At 48.5% G+C, this 16,013-nt stretch overlaps 1 protein-coding gene across 4 annotated transcripts in view; it reads left to right on the top strand.

Annotated features, from left to right (window-relative positions):
* Positions 1–16,013, top strand: part of EEF1D (eukaryotic translation elongation factor 1 delta) — a 152,183-nt gene that overhangs the window by 65,740 nt on the left and 70,430 nt on the right. The window lies entirely within an intron of this gene.

The following is a 16,013-nucleotide window of genomic DNA, read 5'->3' as shown; positions in this document are numbered from 1 at the left end:
AAGGGCATTGCAGTCAATCACTGCAAGTACTGTCTGGCTGCTGACGGACCTGGGTTCTCTGTGAATTATGCAATGTCCTGCTTGATTCATCGCAGGTCGCTCTGTTCTTGGGATCCAGGCTCAACACGGTGGCCTGCCTAGCGGCTACGTCGGAGGAGAGGATAGCGGCTATCTTGTGCAAGGTGCAACAGCTGTTGGCACTGAAGATCGCCATGGTGAGGACCATCAAGTCGCTGCCCTGCATGTCATTGTGCATATACCAGATTCGTCTATGCAGATTGCGGATGTGTCCACTCCAGGCGTTCCTCGACACTATTTGGGTCCAGGTTTGCGCAGGCTTCCAGGACAGGATTGCGCTCGACAAGGAGTTCCATCGAGCGATAAGGTGGTGAGCGTGCGCTCCAACATCGCCGGAGCCACGGACTTTCAGAGCGCCCGCCCCCTCCCATCCCCCCAGGAGACGTCTCGACTGACACTTCTCTGGAAGGATGGGGAGCCCACACGGTCAATCTTCACGCCAGAGGCCTGTGACGGCCGGAAGAGAAAACGTTGCATCTCAACGCACTGGAATTACGAGCAGTGTTTTGTTCCATCAGGTCGTTTCTGTCATCCGTCAAGGGCAAGGTGGTGAGGTTCTTCACGGACAATAGCACCACAATGTTTTACTTGCAGAAGCAGGGGGCCACTAGATCCCCAGCTCTCTGCAAGGAGGCGTAGGACTTGTGGCACTGGGCTGTCGCCCAGGGGATTTTTCTCATTCCGTTTCACTTGTCAGGAGTAAAGTACACTGTCACCGACTCTTTCAGCAGGGAGCTGTGCTCTTGCCATGAGTGTACGCTTCAGCAGGATCAAGTGGACAACCTTTTCCGCAAATGCGCCAGTCCCCAGATCGATCTGTTTGCGACAGCGATGAACACCTAGTGGCAGAGGTTCGCCAGCAGGATACTCCAGCCGGGTGCATGGGGGACACATTCTCCTTCCCTTGGGAAGGCCTCTTTCGGTATGCGTTCCCTCTCATCAGGCAACTCGGACGGTTCAGGATGATCCTTGTCGCATCAGCGTGGCCAAGGCAGATCTGGTACCCGGACCTTATCAACATGGCAACATCTCCTTTTGTCAAGGAACCAGAGGTCGCGGATCTTCTTGCCAGGGAAGGAGGTGCAATTCTGCACCATGATCCGGGATCGCTGAACCTGAAGGCCTGACTCCTGCAGCATTGGAGTTCGGTGGTTACGAACTTCCGGCAGACTGCAGGGCGGTACTCGCCAGGGCATTGTCGACTTCGAAGTGCTTCCAAGGCTTCCATTTCCAGGTGGCTCTCCGGCCGCATCACCCATAGTCACCTGTTGGGAAACCGACCGTTGCCTGGCCGTTCGAGAGCCCATTTTACCAGAGCGATCGCTGCTACGATGGCGTTCTTGTCTGGTGTGCCCCTGCTGAACATTTGCAGGGCTGCTACATGGAGGTTGATGCACACCTTCACGAAATTCAACTGCGTTGACAGGGATTCCATGGAGGAGTCAAGAGTCGGCCAAGCAGTGCTGCGCAACCTGTTCCCTTGAAGGTGAGCCTGGTGAGGAGGTAAGAGATTGCTTCCGTTGAGCCTTGCCACCTCCCATGGTTGTGCATGGGTGTACTGCTATGTATTCTTTATTCATGAGCATGTGAATCCATGCCAGACCCCATGCTGGAGAAGCAACACGTTACTTGCCTGTAACTGTTGTTCTCCAGCATGGGTCTGGCATGGATTCACATGCAAACCCTCTTGCCTAACCCTCTGCAGCTCTTCTCTTGGTCTTACTGCCACTTTACGTGCTACCAAATCTAAAGATGGCTGCCTGGGGGAGGGGCTTAGGTAGAGGGCAGTCATTGGCTGAGGGCAGGATGACCCAGAGCTCAGTGCTTGGTTTATAGGAGAGGGAAAGTTCAGAAACGAAACAAACTATTTTTTTACTTTACCTAGGATTCCCAGCCTGCCCGGGAATATTCATGAGCATGTGAATCTATGCCAGACCCATGCTGGAGAACAACAGTTACAAGTAAGTAACTTGTTCCTTACTTACCTTTTCATTTTGTGCGTCCAGCACACACCACCTTATGTGGATTGCTGGGGCGGTTTATGTTGTAACTCCTCCTTCCCACTTCTCATGTTACTTTTTATCTAAACTGACTAACTTAAATGGCTGGGGGCAGTGGTTTATTTTTACTACCTTTCTGTCCAGGTTACTTGCAGGCTGATTTCTCAGCTGCAGTACAGCACCCATGGGTGGACATTTTTCATTTCAGTTCCTTCTGGGATTTTCTTCTATCCTTTAGAATAGATTGAAGTCTGTTGTGAGTTTTGCCTTTGGGCTTCAAGTTACTCATCTGCAATATTAGTTAATGTATACTTTGATTCCATTTTACATTGAATGTTGTTAGTTGCGGCCTTACAAAGTTGATTGTGTGCTGTGTGTGTATATATAAATAAATATTATTTTAATATATCTATAAAGTGTTTACTTGGATATCTTTGTATATTGATTTAATTGTACTGCTCTACAGCTCACATTACCCCTTCTAAGATAAGCCTGGCTGCTCAGCCACTCCACCACCTTGTGTAGTACAGGCCTGTATTAAGAGTTGGGTCCCTAATGCCAAGAGAAGTCTTGTGTAGTCCCACACCAGTTGGACCTTATCAAATCTTACCTAACCTATATGAAGATGTATTTTTTTCTAGTCTTAGGATTGCATGTGTTCACTTGTATGCGCATAGATGAAAGGGCACTGTACATAGTTTGCCTTAAAGAGCAAGGAATAGCTGGGCATGTGGTCTGAACTTTGCTGTAACTCCCTTCCTGCAAGCAGGTTCAATGGATAAAGGTAGAAACAGTTCTGTATATATTTACAGTGGCACAGATTGTACCCGTTAGGAAAGATTCCTCTTTACTGCACCTTTGCTTCCGTTTCTATGGACCCCCCCAAACCTTTTTTTTTCTTGTATCAGACCTGCTAATTTGCCAGTGCAGTGAAGCCTTAAGCTTCACTACACTGACTTTTTGCTCATCTGTCGTGGGGAAACTGGCATATCCCTGAGGCTGTCAGTACTGGGAAACATTGTTTCCCTTAGTCTTGTTACTTTCTTACTACTATTAGTAACTTGTTATCACTTGTGGTAACCTTTATCATTGTACAATGTTGTTTTGCCCTAGACTTACACTCTCAGGATTTTTGGTTACTGAAGGTGTGTGAAATGGACAAGTTGGTGGCAGCAGTAACTTTTTGCTATTTTTTTTGTCACTTTTCGTTTTACCGCTTTTGGCTACTCACTGTGGCTAGTGGTCCAACATGGCCATGCCATGAGGTTTTTCGCTCGTCCTTTGGCCATCTTTTCTTTTAGCCTTCTTCCTGGCCTGCGAGGCCAGAAAAATCCTTATATGGGTTTCCAGTGCCCGGGAAGACGGATGCTTTTGGTGGTCTACTGGATGGCTATGTGTGTTTGCTGGCAGGATGGTGGCTGGGACGGCCTGGTCCAAATCCACAAACTGGTTTGTGTCTTTGTTTGCATGAGTGGTCCTGATTAAACCACTGCTGGGGTTTGTGTGGGGCTAGTTCTGCTGTTGGGAGTTTCAGCTCTAACCTGGCTTTTAGGATAAGAGGATCCCTACTCCCGCTCTTCAGAGATCCTGGAGTAACCTGAAGGAGCCAAGACTCGTGTCCAGCAGTGAGACCCGTCTGAAGGAGGCCTTGCGAACAACTTCTGCTGTTGTCCTGGAGGAGCCCTGTCTTGCTATTGATCTTCAGGAGTCCTGCGAAGGAGCGGCAACCCTTGGAGTGGAGGGAATATCCATTCCGGACGTCTGCTCAGTACCCTGTGAAGAAGAGCTGTTGGAAGTATCCCGGGACCGTCCTGTGGCAGACCAGCTCTGAGTTTGGGCCACTGTTCCGCGGTGAGGCTTGGTACTGGGGGGGGGGGTCAGCTTGTCCCAAAAGACTTACCTCTTTGAAATCCCACAGGCCTCGCCTCAAGGGGATCGAGATAGGAGGGAAAGTCTACTGCGACAAGTGAGTCCCTTTTGCATTGCCGTGCTGCGGTGACCAACGTCCGAAACAGCTTACCTACAGACTTCAAGTGCCTGGGAAAGCAGAGGCTTTTGGTGGGCTACTGGAGGGCTACGTGTGTTTGCTGCCAGAATGTGGGCTGGAACTGTCTGGTCCCAATCCACATACTAGTGCTAGTGTGTCTGGGTGGAATGAATGAGTTTTGTCGCCATTCGCTGATTTTCTAAAGTCCTACTAGTGTGGGACTTCATAAGACTTCTCTTGGTGTTAGGGACTTAACTCTTAATATAGGCCTGTACTACACAAGTTGGTAGAGTGGCTGAGCAGCCAGGCTCATCTTGGGAGGGAGTGATGTGAGCTGTAGAGCAGTACAATGAAATCGGTTTACACAGATGCCGAAGTGAACACTTATTCATTTAAAGGTATATTAAAATATATTTGTATATTCACAAGGAAATCTAAAATGCAGCAACGAACAACATTCAATGTGAAATGGAAACCATTTATATAAGAAAATGCAGGTGGGTAACTTTTTCTATCCTTTACATATCCAGCAGAGAGTGACGTCAGTTAAGGTCAGTATCAGCACTTATGTATCACCTTTTCAAAATTGAGTTTGGGAGGTAGTGTCAGAGTTGGATAGAACACACTTTAGGAACTGTTACAGTAGGAGTTTCTCCTAGAGGGATGTAGGTAGTCTTATTGCTGGAAAAAAAGTGTCACACAATTAAAACCTTTGGGGGGAGCATGCACTACCAAGCCAGTAGGGTTCAAAAGGATAGCCTTTAGGAAACCAGGTCAGCCAAAGTCAATGGGTCAGTTCCAGTTGCAGATCATCTTAGAAAAAGTTAATCAGTCAGTTCATGAAGGATCTACCTGATGGGGCCCAAGCTGTTAGGCCTGCACAAGTGAGTTGAGGTCAACTGCAAAGGATTGTAAATGCAAAAGGTAATTCAACCCTAAACCCTACCGTACCTTATGAATGAAGATGTTCGAGCAGACCTCCTTCCGGATGCAGTGATGCAGACCTTTGTTCCTGCTCCTTGGTCGTGGTGACGAAAGGGGGAGCTTCTGGCAGGCTTCTGCGGCAGCCCTCTGGAGAGGGACTCGACAGCAATGGATTCCACTTGTTTCAGCGACTTTGTGGTTTTGGTGACTTTTTTTCTCATCGCCAAAGAAGAAAGAATAATCTCGGTTGGATTTTCCTTGGTCCCTCTGTCCTGAACTATGGTAAGGGGAGTCTGGACGCATAATTCCTGCTTGCGAGGTCTCAGCCGGATTCATTATTAAGAAGTCGATGCACTCCATGATGGTCCAGGTGCCCCGGATATTGGTTTTCTGCAGCCCAGCAAGGTCACAGCATGTCAGAGGATGAGGCAAAATGAAGCAGGTCTCAAGGCTCGTTGGTCCCACCAGCCCAAGGGAGGAAGTCGTCCTTGGTGGATATTTGCTGTCGATGTGAAAACTGGGTCAGCTCAGCTGCAAGGCTTCACTGGTCCTTTCGCAATCCTGGAAGGTGCTGCTGGCGTTACTTCTCGTCCTCTTCTTGGGATTCCCTGTACCAGTAGTCGGCTCTACCCGTAGTCCCCAAATCCTCGCCTTATATGCAAAATCCCTTTCATTCACAGTCCTGCAGCTGTCAATCACTCAAGTGGGGATGGGGGGGGGGGGAGCGTCCTTCAGGACAACCACCCGCCCATATGGAACTGGTTTCAGATAGGCATGGCTCCTCCCTTACTTAGTGCCTTCCCAGACACAAACCTAGTCTAAATGATAGATTAAAACCTTGAAGGAACGAACAAACGAGAAATGGCGAAAAAAGACCAGCCATTTTGGGAAAGTATTCATCCATGGGTGCTGTACTGCAGCTGAGGAATACGCCTGCTAGTACCCTTCACAGTAGGTAGTAAAATGTTACCACTGCCACCAGCCATTCAAGTTAGTGTAACAAACTTACATGAGAAGTGGGTGATGTACCCCAAGCCCCACAGTACCTTTTTGAAATGAAATTGTTCCAGCTGGATGCCTTCTGGATGCACTGCAGCAGACCCTAGGTTGTGGTGACGAAAGGGAGGACGTCTAGTGGGCTCCTGCGGCAGCACTCGAGGGAGGTACTTAGCAACAGCTGCAGGGCTTCACCAGGCACTGCTGGCATGTTTTCCCTTCTGCTTCGGATGTTGTCCTCCAGTGGTCTACTCTCCTAGTCCCAAAAACCTTGCTTTTTATTTATGCAAGGTCCCATTCATCCACAGCCCTAGGCTGTCAATCGCCCAGCAGGGTGGCTGTCCTCCAGGACAGCCAGCCGGCCAATTAAAACTGGTTTCACTCGGCGACACCTAGAGACCAAGGACAGGGAAGTTTCGGGACCCTCCCTTTCCACACTGGAGCCTGGGCGGACTTCAGGGTTGGTGCCTGCCAAAGGCAAAACACACAAAGGAATCAAACCTGATGCCAACAGAGTAAAAGCCCAGAAGAAACTAACAAGAAATGACAAAAAAAGAACACTGGGGCCATTTTGAGAAAATGGTCACTCTTGTGTGCAGCATTGCAGCTGAGGTAACCGCCTGCAGATACATGTAACTAGGTAGTAAAAAAGAAACCACTGCCACCAGCAATTCAAGTGATTGTAACAAAATGTTACATGAGGTATGGGTTAAAGGACTTAATATGTAACCCCCTGCCACCGCACTCCACATTAGGGTGGTGTGCTAGACCCATAAAGTCAAGTTAAGACCGGGGTCATCTTACTATTCTTGGGAACAGTAGTTCGCCCAAGAAAATGTAGTTAAACATTAAGAAAAGTCCAAGGGACTTCTCAATGGCACTGCACAAGGTGCTGAGTGTCACATTGCAAATGCATATGCCTATGGAGTTTACCAGACTCCATAAAACAGTAAGGAACACAGCAAATCATTCAGGAAAACACAACTCAGGAGTAAAAATTAAAAAGCCCCGAGTCCAGCAAAAGAGCTGGAGATCTCTAAGGTTAAAGGGAATTGGCACAGAAATGAACATTCTCCTGTTGGTGCTATATGCCAATAGCTGAGGTCAAGTCAAATGTGTTGAACTTGGCAGCTCCAAGTTTGTCCACCAGCTCATCTGTCTCTGGTAAAGGATGGGCATCAGCCTTTGTGACTGCATTTAGTGCTCTATAGTCCACACACAACCTCGATTCCTTGGTTTCTGCTTTTGGCACCAGTACAACTGGACTAGCCCATAGACTTGTAGATGGCTCTATAACCCAGAGGTCCAGCATCTTGTTAACATTCTCCTTGATATGAGTTCTGACTTGATCAGACCTTCTGTAGCCCCTGCTTTTGACAGTGAGTATATCATGCTGGCCCCAATGGGTCAAGCCTGGTGTCCGATAAAACAGGGAGGCAAACAGACTCCTTCAATTGTCTCATCTGAAGGGTGTCCCCTGAGGAGATCAGGGAGAGGCTCACTCTCCTTCTCTTGATCATAGGCTAGCAGCAAATCTCCCAGTTATGGTCTAGAGACCTAGGCCTTCAGACAGTTGGTGGGAAAGATCCCAAGGGCCTCCTTGGGGTTGCCCAAGTCCACTAAATGATGTACCTCTCCAAGTTTGCCTACAGCCTTGAAGGGTCCTATCCATGTATCCTGCAAGGCCCTCTACCTTGTAGGAACCATAACAAATACTAAATGGTCTTGAATTAACTCCAAAATGTGTATCTACCGTTCATGCCAATGTTTGACCAGAGCCTGACCAGCTTTCAGGTTTTCTGTTGCTTCTGTCATCAAAACTACCCTCTTCCTCCTGAGGCCTAGAACATAGTGACATAGACTGGCTTCAGGGATGGGGGACTCTCCAAACTCCTCTTTAATTAGGGCCAATGGGCCTCTCACTGGATGACCATTGACTGGATGACCATGGAGAAGCTCAAAGGGGTGAAACCCACTCTAGCCTGCAGCACCTTTCTGTAAGCAAATAAAATGCATAGCAGTAGAAGGTCCCACTTTCCTCTCGGGGGTTCTCTTAAGGCTCCCATCATGCTCTTCATTGTTCTGTTAAACCTCTCTACCAACCAGTTTGTTTGAGGGTGGTAGGCAGTTGTGAACTTGAAAGTTACTCCACAGTTATTCTACATGGTCTGCATGTAGTGTGACATACAATTAGATCCCCTGTCAGATGAATTCCTTAGGAAAAACAACCCTTGGTAAAAATACCAAGGAGAGCCTTAGCCACTTCTTGGGCAGTAACAGTCCTTATAGGTATTGCCTCAGGGTACCTGGTAGCATGGTCTACCACAACCAATATAAATCGATTGCCTGAGGAAGTAGAACAGTCTAGGGGACAATGTCAAGCCCTAACCTCTCAAGGAATTCCGACCACTGTGAGGGGCACTAAAGGTGCCACATTCTTGGATCCACTTTTGCCAGAGGTCTGGCAGGTGTGGCAGCTTCTACAATGTTTGTCAACAGCTGCACCCATCTTGGGCCAGTAAAAGTACAGAGAGAGCCTCTTTGGTCTTCTTAGGACTCAGGTGACCAGTATCTCATGTACTGGTTGTAGTAGCTTAGATCTCCCCTCCTACGGTGTACTACCAGTCGCCTGAAATCCCCTGGGGTAGATTCTGTTGGCTCACTGTAGAGGAGTCCAGCCTCCGAGTAGTCTGTTTGCCCTGCTCTTGCCCATCCAGCTGGGAAGCGGTCTGCTGTCTCAGACCTTCTAGAGAGGAACACTCTCTGAAATCTGCCCTAGAGGGTCCACCTTCTGCAGGCAACACCTGCAGCTCAGGATGGTCTCTAGGATCCAGATCTTCCAATCAGGGAAGGATCGCCTCCAGTTTGTTCTGTTTCACCAGTAGCTGAATTTTCAGGAGTTGGTTCGTCCACCAGCTCAGTTTCAACTGGGAATGGGGTCACTGGTGTGCCCTGGGACTGACCTCTCGGGGAAAGTCCTAGTCTTCAGAGCATGTTTTGGTTTGAGACCCTTTTTCTTTAGCGGCTCCTTGGTCTTTTTCTTTTTTTCTTTCTAGAAGTGGAATTTTTCCTGTCTGCTGATTTTGAGGTAGTGGATTTCTCCCTGACCTCAAACTGAAAGTCTCTTTAAGGTTGCCTCTCTGGCCAATCTTGTCGGCTCCCGTTTCTTTTTGCTGGGGGTACTGGAGACTACTCCAAGAGTTTTCAAGTCATTCCCCAACAGAACCCTCCCGGTTACGTCCGATTGCACACTAACAGGAATTTGTACAGTCATGTTATTGCATTGGATGAGGGCTGGCAAAATAGGAACCATTTAGATAGGGCCTCCAGCAAATTTATTGGGGCCATTGGGTGCCTTAAGTTAATCCTCAGGTTTGCAGAAACTCCTCAACCACTGTAATGCTGGCCCAGTGTCTGATGGTAAGAGTCCCCTGGCCGTCTAAAAGTACACTGTCCTTATAATATTCTTTTGTGTTGTCAGATATTGCATTATACGCATCTATAGTCTGTTGTTCCCAAGGACCCAAGGACACCAAAAAACACAAGCTTGAACTCCAATGGGGTCATCAGCTAGTAAGTGAAAGTGAGCACCTGTCATTGGAGCTTCCTCCTCTGGAATGAAGTCTAAAGAAACAGTGTGTACCCCTGAAAGGTTACCCTTACATCCGGGATTCCTTTTCACATGGTAACTAGACCCACTAGCCACACATTTACCAAAGCTTTTCTGGAATGGGTGTCTCTGCCAACCTCCCTCTGGTTTGGCCCTAGAGGTTTCACTAGCCCTATAAACTTTATTATATTTTATTTATATTGCGACTATACAGAAGTGTTTCCCATGAAATGTACCCTTCTGGTTTGTGTGGCCCTCTTTAGATGGTGCAGGATTAGAATGGTCTTCACTGTCTTTCTTGCGCTTCCCCCCTCATTTTTTTATGAGTTGCCCCAGTATCCTTATGAGTGGCTCTTATGAGTGGCTCTTTTGGCAGCTTGAAGTAGTCTCTTGGGATCAAGTTCCTTAGAGTCAGCTAGGTGCTGTCTCAGCTCAGGAGAGCAGGCCGCAAACATTCTCTAGTAAAAACAAATTCCTCATTCCTTCAAAGACTGTGGGGGTCATTCCGAGTATGGCGGTAGGGGGTTAAGGGCGCCGGTAAGGATGCCGGTGCCGTTAACCCCGTACCGCCACATTGCGAGGTCCCTTAGCAGGGTCCCACCAGGAGCGGCTGGTCTGACCAGCCGTCCTTAGCGGGACTTGTTAAGGGACCATGGAGTTAATAACGGGCCCGCTATTTGCGGGCCCGTTAATAGCCCCTTCCCCATTCCCATTGAGCCCTGTGGGGGCTCAAATGGGAATGGGGAATGGTTTTCGAAATTAAGATTTACTAGGTCCGCGCAGATCGGAATGTCCCGGTAAATCCCCATTCAATGACTGGACCCGAGTTTGGAGGCAGCCATGGTGCTAGTAGCACCATGGCTGCCTCCAAACTCGGAATGACCCCCTTTGTATCCATTAACCCAACTATATAAGTTTTACAGGCATTCACAAACCCAGGTAGTGCATGGGATACAATCTTTATTTTTATTTTTTTTTGTCTTCCCAAAGTGCCTGTTTGACTAGTTCATAATATCTTCTGTCCGTAGCACTCCATTCCATAATATAATCACAACCATTCTGGGGGAGCCCGGACATGATCCATGCAACCAAATGATTCCCACAAATATTCTGAAAACCATAATTGAATTCAAATGTACTCAACCAATCCAACACATCAAATTTAGGATCATACATACTTGCAGCATCTTTTGGTAAGCGAGGTCTCTTGGGACTAGTAGACCGAGAGGACCCTGAATCAATAGACATCATTTTCAGATCATACTAGTGCTGCATTTACCGCTCTCTGAGCCTTCTCTTTGTCTGCGGATTGTACTGCAAGTTCTCCAGCATGGGGTCTGGCATGGATTCACATGCTCATGAATATTCAGTCGTCAGACTGGGAATCCTTGGTAAAAAGAAAAACGGTTTCACTTTCACTTAAAAACTGCATTTCTCCTCTAAACCAATAACCGTCCTCTGGGTCATACTGCCAAGTTAGCTCTTCGTGCTATTTGTACATTTTCTGCAGAAAGGAGTTCTTTTTCTGTTCCAAAAGAGCCAGTGTGCTCTTTTCTCCATCTGCTGACAGCACCTCAAGGGCAAGAATCGTCAGTTTCCAGAAGGCCATCAGGCCTACTTCGCGCCCTCCGACCATGACGGAGGATAAGGAAGGAATGTGTTTATTGAAGACGAGCACCTGCAATGCCTCTCTGCATCCAGACCACAAGGAAGGAGATTGCAAGATATGCCTTGGTTTCTCCAAGAAGACAACAAAGGACAGGCACAGTAGACTGGCGGTGTGGCTGAACGTCCGGGCCTCTGCCCGATGCTCCAAGCAGCGTCCTACCTCACCCAGGACCGACCGGTCCAAGGAGCGGCCCTTCTAAGTCCGCCACATCCGTGGGGTCCCAAGACAAGTTTAAGAACCGCAAGTCCGGGTCTCCCGGGGTCACCACGACCCATGTCCCACAGTGGCCAGGGCGTGCTCGACATACCCATCCGCCTGCAATGCCAGGCGGCAATCAAGCTTCTCCTCTTCAAAATGGAAATCGTCCAACCTGGCTAAGCTGCTGGAGAAGCCACGGATGGAGGAGGAGAAAGCCCAATTGACTGTCTGTCAAGAGATTTCTCGTTCCTCTTAGCGGGAGTCAAGAACACCATTGCGGACTCCCTCAGCAGGGAGTTGCGCTCATGCCACAAGTGGGAACTTCGGCAGGACCAGGTGGACTGCATGTTCGTCAAGTGGGGCAGGCCCCAGATGGACCTGTTTGCAATGGCGGCAAAGTTTTCCAGCAGATTCCACCAACCAAGGAGCATGGGGGACCGGTTTTCCTTCCCGTGGGGAGGTCTGTTTCTGTATGCGTTTGCCCCGTTGCCTCTCCTGCTATGAGCCATGAACACACTCCTTGCCGATGCAGGATGATGCTCATCGCCCCAGTTTGGCCGCAGCAGATTTGGTATCCGGACATCAGTCTGTCAGCATAGCCCCCGGTCAAGCTGCTGGTAGTTCTGGATCTGGTCACCAGAGAAGGAGGCGCTATCCTGAATCACTACCCCAGGGTCGCTGAACCTTAAGGCTTGGCTCCTGCAGCCTTAGTTTGGTGGATAGGAGTTGTCTGCGGACTGCAGAAAGATCCTCGCCAAGGCCAGGGCGTTGTCTACTTTGAAGTGTTATGCTCACAAGTGGAAGCGCTTTTCTACATGGTGCCGCAGAAGATTACCCTGTTTAGGGTCACGGCCTGCAGATTCTCCCATACCTGCTCTCGTTGGCCAAGGCCGGTCTGGCACACTCGTCTATCAAGGTTCATCTGGCGGCTGTCTAACGCTACACCAGGTCTCCAGGAAGATCAACACTTTGGTCTCGTCAAGGAGTTCCTCAAAAGGCTTTCCCAATCTTTCCTGCCGGTGAAGGCGCCTGCCCCGGCATGGGTAACTCAACGTGGTGTTGACGAGGCTCATGGGGGGGGCAGGGCGGCGGGCCCATTCGAGCCTCTGCATCAGGCCCCTCTCGTTCCTCTCATGGAAAACTGCTATCCTTGTGGCCATCACCTCTGCCAGGAGTGTAGGTGAGATCCTGGCCCTATCCTGCAAACGGCCATACCTGACTTTCCACTAATCGAGGGTGGTGCTGCGAACACACCCCTCTTTTATGCTGAAGATTCCATCTGAATCCCACCTCAAGCTTTTGGTGTTTTTTCCCCGAAGCCTTTGTCACCGGCTGAAAGGGCCTTGCACTCGTTGGACGTTGCTCGTGCCTTAATGTTCTATGTGACACGCACAGAGTTTTCAGAACACTTCACAACTATTTGTAAACTTTGGTCCTGTGAACCCATGGGAAGGCCTTGTCCAAGGCTTCCATCTCAAGGTGGCTGCCCGGGTGCATCATGCGTTTTCATCGGTTGGCGAACCGACCGCTGCCTGACCCTCCTAGAGCCCACTCCACCAGAACGATCGCTGCAACAATGGCGTTCCTGTCTGGCGTGCCCCTCCTGGACATCTACAGGGGTGCTAAGTGGAGGTCCGCGCACACCTTCATGCAGTTGTACTGCGTCTCCAGGGAGGAGTCCAGAGTCTCCCAGGCACTGCTACGCAACCTGTTCGCTTGAGGCGAGTCTGTTCCAGAGGCAAGAGTTAATTGCAGTTCAACATTACACAAACACGGGAGGTGGCAAGGCCCAACAGAAGCAATGTATTCGTTATGCATGAGCATACTTACCTGTAACTATTGTTCTCCAGCATGGGTCTGGCATGGATTCACATGCAAAACCTCCCTCCGACGCCTCTGCGTCTCATCTTGGTCATACTGCCACTTTACGTGCTTACCAAATCTGAAGATGGCTGCCAGAGGAGGGGTTTAGGGAGAGGGCTATAATCGGATGGGGACAGTATGGCCCAGAGGATAGTGATTAGTTTAAAGGAGAAGTGAAGGTGAAACTGTTTTTTCTTTTTCTGAGTATTCCCAGCCTCACTGGGAATATTCATAAACCTGTGAATCCATGCCAGACCCATGATGGGGAACAGTTACAGGCAAATTAACTTGTTCCTAAGCTAACATGTCATCCTTGGCATCTTCTCGCCTACTTCCTTCTCCACCTGTGGTGTCCCCCAGGGCTCTATCCTCTCGCCTTGGCTCTTTAACATCTACCTTACTCTGCTGGCTCACCCGATCTCCTCCTTCCCTAACTTCCAGTGGTATGCTGACAACGCACAACTCTTCTTCAAACTTCCTGCTGACCCCTTGCACCTTCCATCATCCCCGACTGCCTCTCTGCCATCCGTGACTGGTGGACTTCCAATGATCTCTGCCTCAATGCCAGCAAAACAGAGATCCTTCCTATTGGGATCCCTGCACCCGACTTCTTCCCTTCACTCTGGCCTTCTTGGATGGGCTCTCCCCCGGTTCCCTCTTCTGAAGCTAGAAACCTCAGTCATCTTCGACTCCTCTCTCCTTCCTCCCTCACATTCTGGACATTGCCAAGAAGTCCCACTTTCAGCTCTTCCTTCTCAAAATAACTCTACCTTTTTATCACCTTCCCCTAGAGGCTCAATGTTACTCAGGCCCTGGTCCTCTCTAGGCTGGACTATTGCAATAGCCTACTCCTGAATCTTCCTTCTTCCACTCTGCGACCCCTCCAGCTAATCCAAAATAGGGCAGCAAGACTTATTCTTGGCCCCAAGCCCAGAGACAGCATCTCTCGTGCCCTACAAAGTCTTCACTGGCTCTTGTTTGCTTCACGGATTAAATTAAAATCCCCCTGTATCATTCACAAGGCTGTCTGGGGCAGGGAACCACTCTATCTGCAACTCTTTCTTACTAAATATTCCCCCTCTAGACACCTGCGCTCCTCTGGCACCAATTCCTTGTGTGTAAAGCAGTTAGCTAAACGGAGGGCAGGTTGTCGATCGCTTTCCTCAGCTGGCTCCCATCTTTGGAACAGCCTCCCCCTCCCTCTGAGTCTTGAGCAGGACCTTCTTAAATTCCGTAAGAGCCTCAGGTCCTTCCTCTTTACCTCTTCCTTCCCTCCCTTTCTCCTCAGCTAATCTCAGTTGCTTGATTAGTGTGCAGGGTCCTAATGCATCCTCAGGGCTCTGACCTCCCACACTGAATCATCCCAGCTGCTGTCTATGCTCAGCACTTGCCTCGGCTCACCCTCCACCCTTGGAGGCTTGCACTTCACTGGCTGCTCTCCATTAAACGGTGAGAATCACAAAATCCTAGTCTGAGAAAATACAGTCCTACTCACTCAGGAGTTTAAAAATTAAGTCCAAAGCCCAGCAAAAGAGCTGGGGGTCTCCTAAGGTTAAAGGGAATTAGCACAAACTGAAATTTCTCCCCAACAATGTAGACCACCAAAAGCTTTTCCTTCTCACAAATGCCAAACTACTACTTGCTGGGAAGCTCGTCTAAAACTTCAAGACATCAAGAACCCCAAGCAATTACATGCAATTGATGTGTTTTGTGATGAAAAGATAACAAAGTATTAAATGCTCATGCTACTGCAACTGCACTGCCTCTACTAAAGCTGATACTAAAACAGAGCAGAATGAAGCAAAAATGCAACCCTAGTTTAAGACAGTTTTCATTTTACACAAAACTACATGTGTCCTAAAGCAACTGTTAACAGCCTGATGATGTACCTACTCTGAGCCATGACACAGTAGCGAAATAAAGGGAGATATCCATATGCGGTTTTGCTTCACGTTGTTTTCAAATCAATCCCTGGTAGTAACATTGCAGGTGATGATAGTATCGCCATTGGAGCGAAGTGGACTGCTATAGGTAGGAGGTCCCTGCGTAATTGCAGACGCTTGCCTTAAATTCAAATTTCTTCAAAACTAAAGAGTCATAAATAATAAAAGCTACCATAAAGGGTGTGAGAGGTTCCAACGCCTTCATTATTGCCAGACCTTCAGGAGAAGTTTCATTATCCAACTGTCTATCCTATGCATAGATTAGCACTAATGTTTAAAATGGAGCGAGTGGGTGCCCGCCCCACCTGTCCAGAAATGTTTCCCTTCGTTGGTAGGCTCCTCTAGCCGAAAAGTTCCACATACCTTTGTAAGACTTGTCTTTTGGTTTCTAGAGAGCAGAATGGAAGCATCTCAAAGAGATGTCTAAGGCGTAGGTTGTATATCCTGCCATAAAAATGGGACAGTTTTTGAAACACAATATATACTTCTTGCTATGGGCACACATAAAAGAGAATTTGCATTGTGCTTCTTTCAATGATGCCCACGATTATGCATATCTGTAGTTGACTGGAAACTATTGGGTTCTGATGGAATTGGTAACACTAGGCCATTACTCATTTAACGTGCTTCTATTTTAATGGCATGTCCTATTGACTTGCTATGCATCACGATCCAATAAGGTTATTATAAACCAGTTCCACGCCCTGTTGTAAAGTAAACCTGGATTTGTGAACTTTGTATTTTA

Source organism: Ambystoma mexicanum, chromosome 5q, assembly GCF_040938575.1.
Source record: "Ambystoma mexicanum isolate Mex_15411 chromosome 5q, UKY_AmexF1_1, whole genome shotgun sequence".
Taxonomy (NCBI): Eukaryota; Metazoa; Chordata; class Amphibia; order Caudata; family Ambystomatidae; genus Ambystoma; species Ambystoma mexicanum.
The sequence above is the reverse complement of the archived record's forward strand: the minus strand, read 5'-3'. Positions and strand labels throughout refer to the sequence as shown.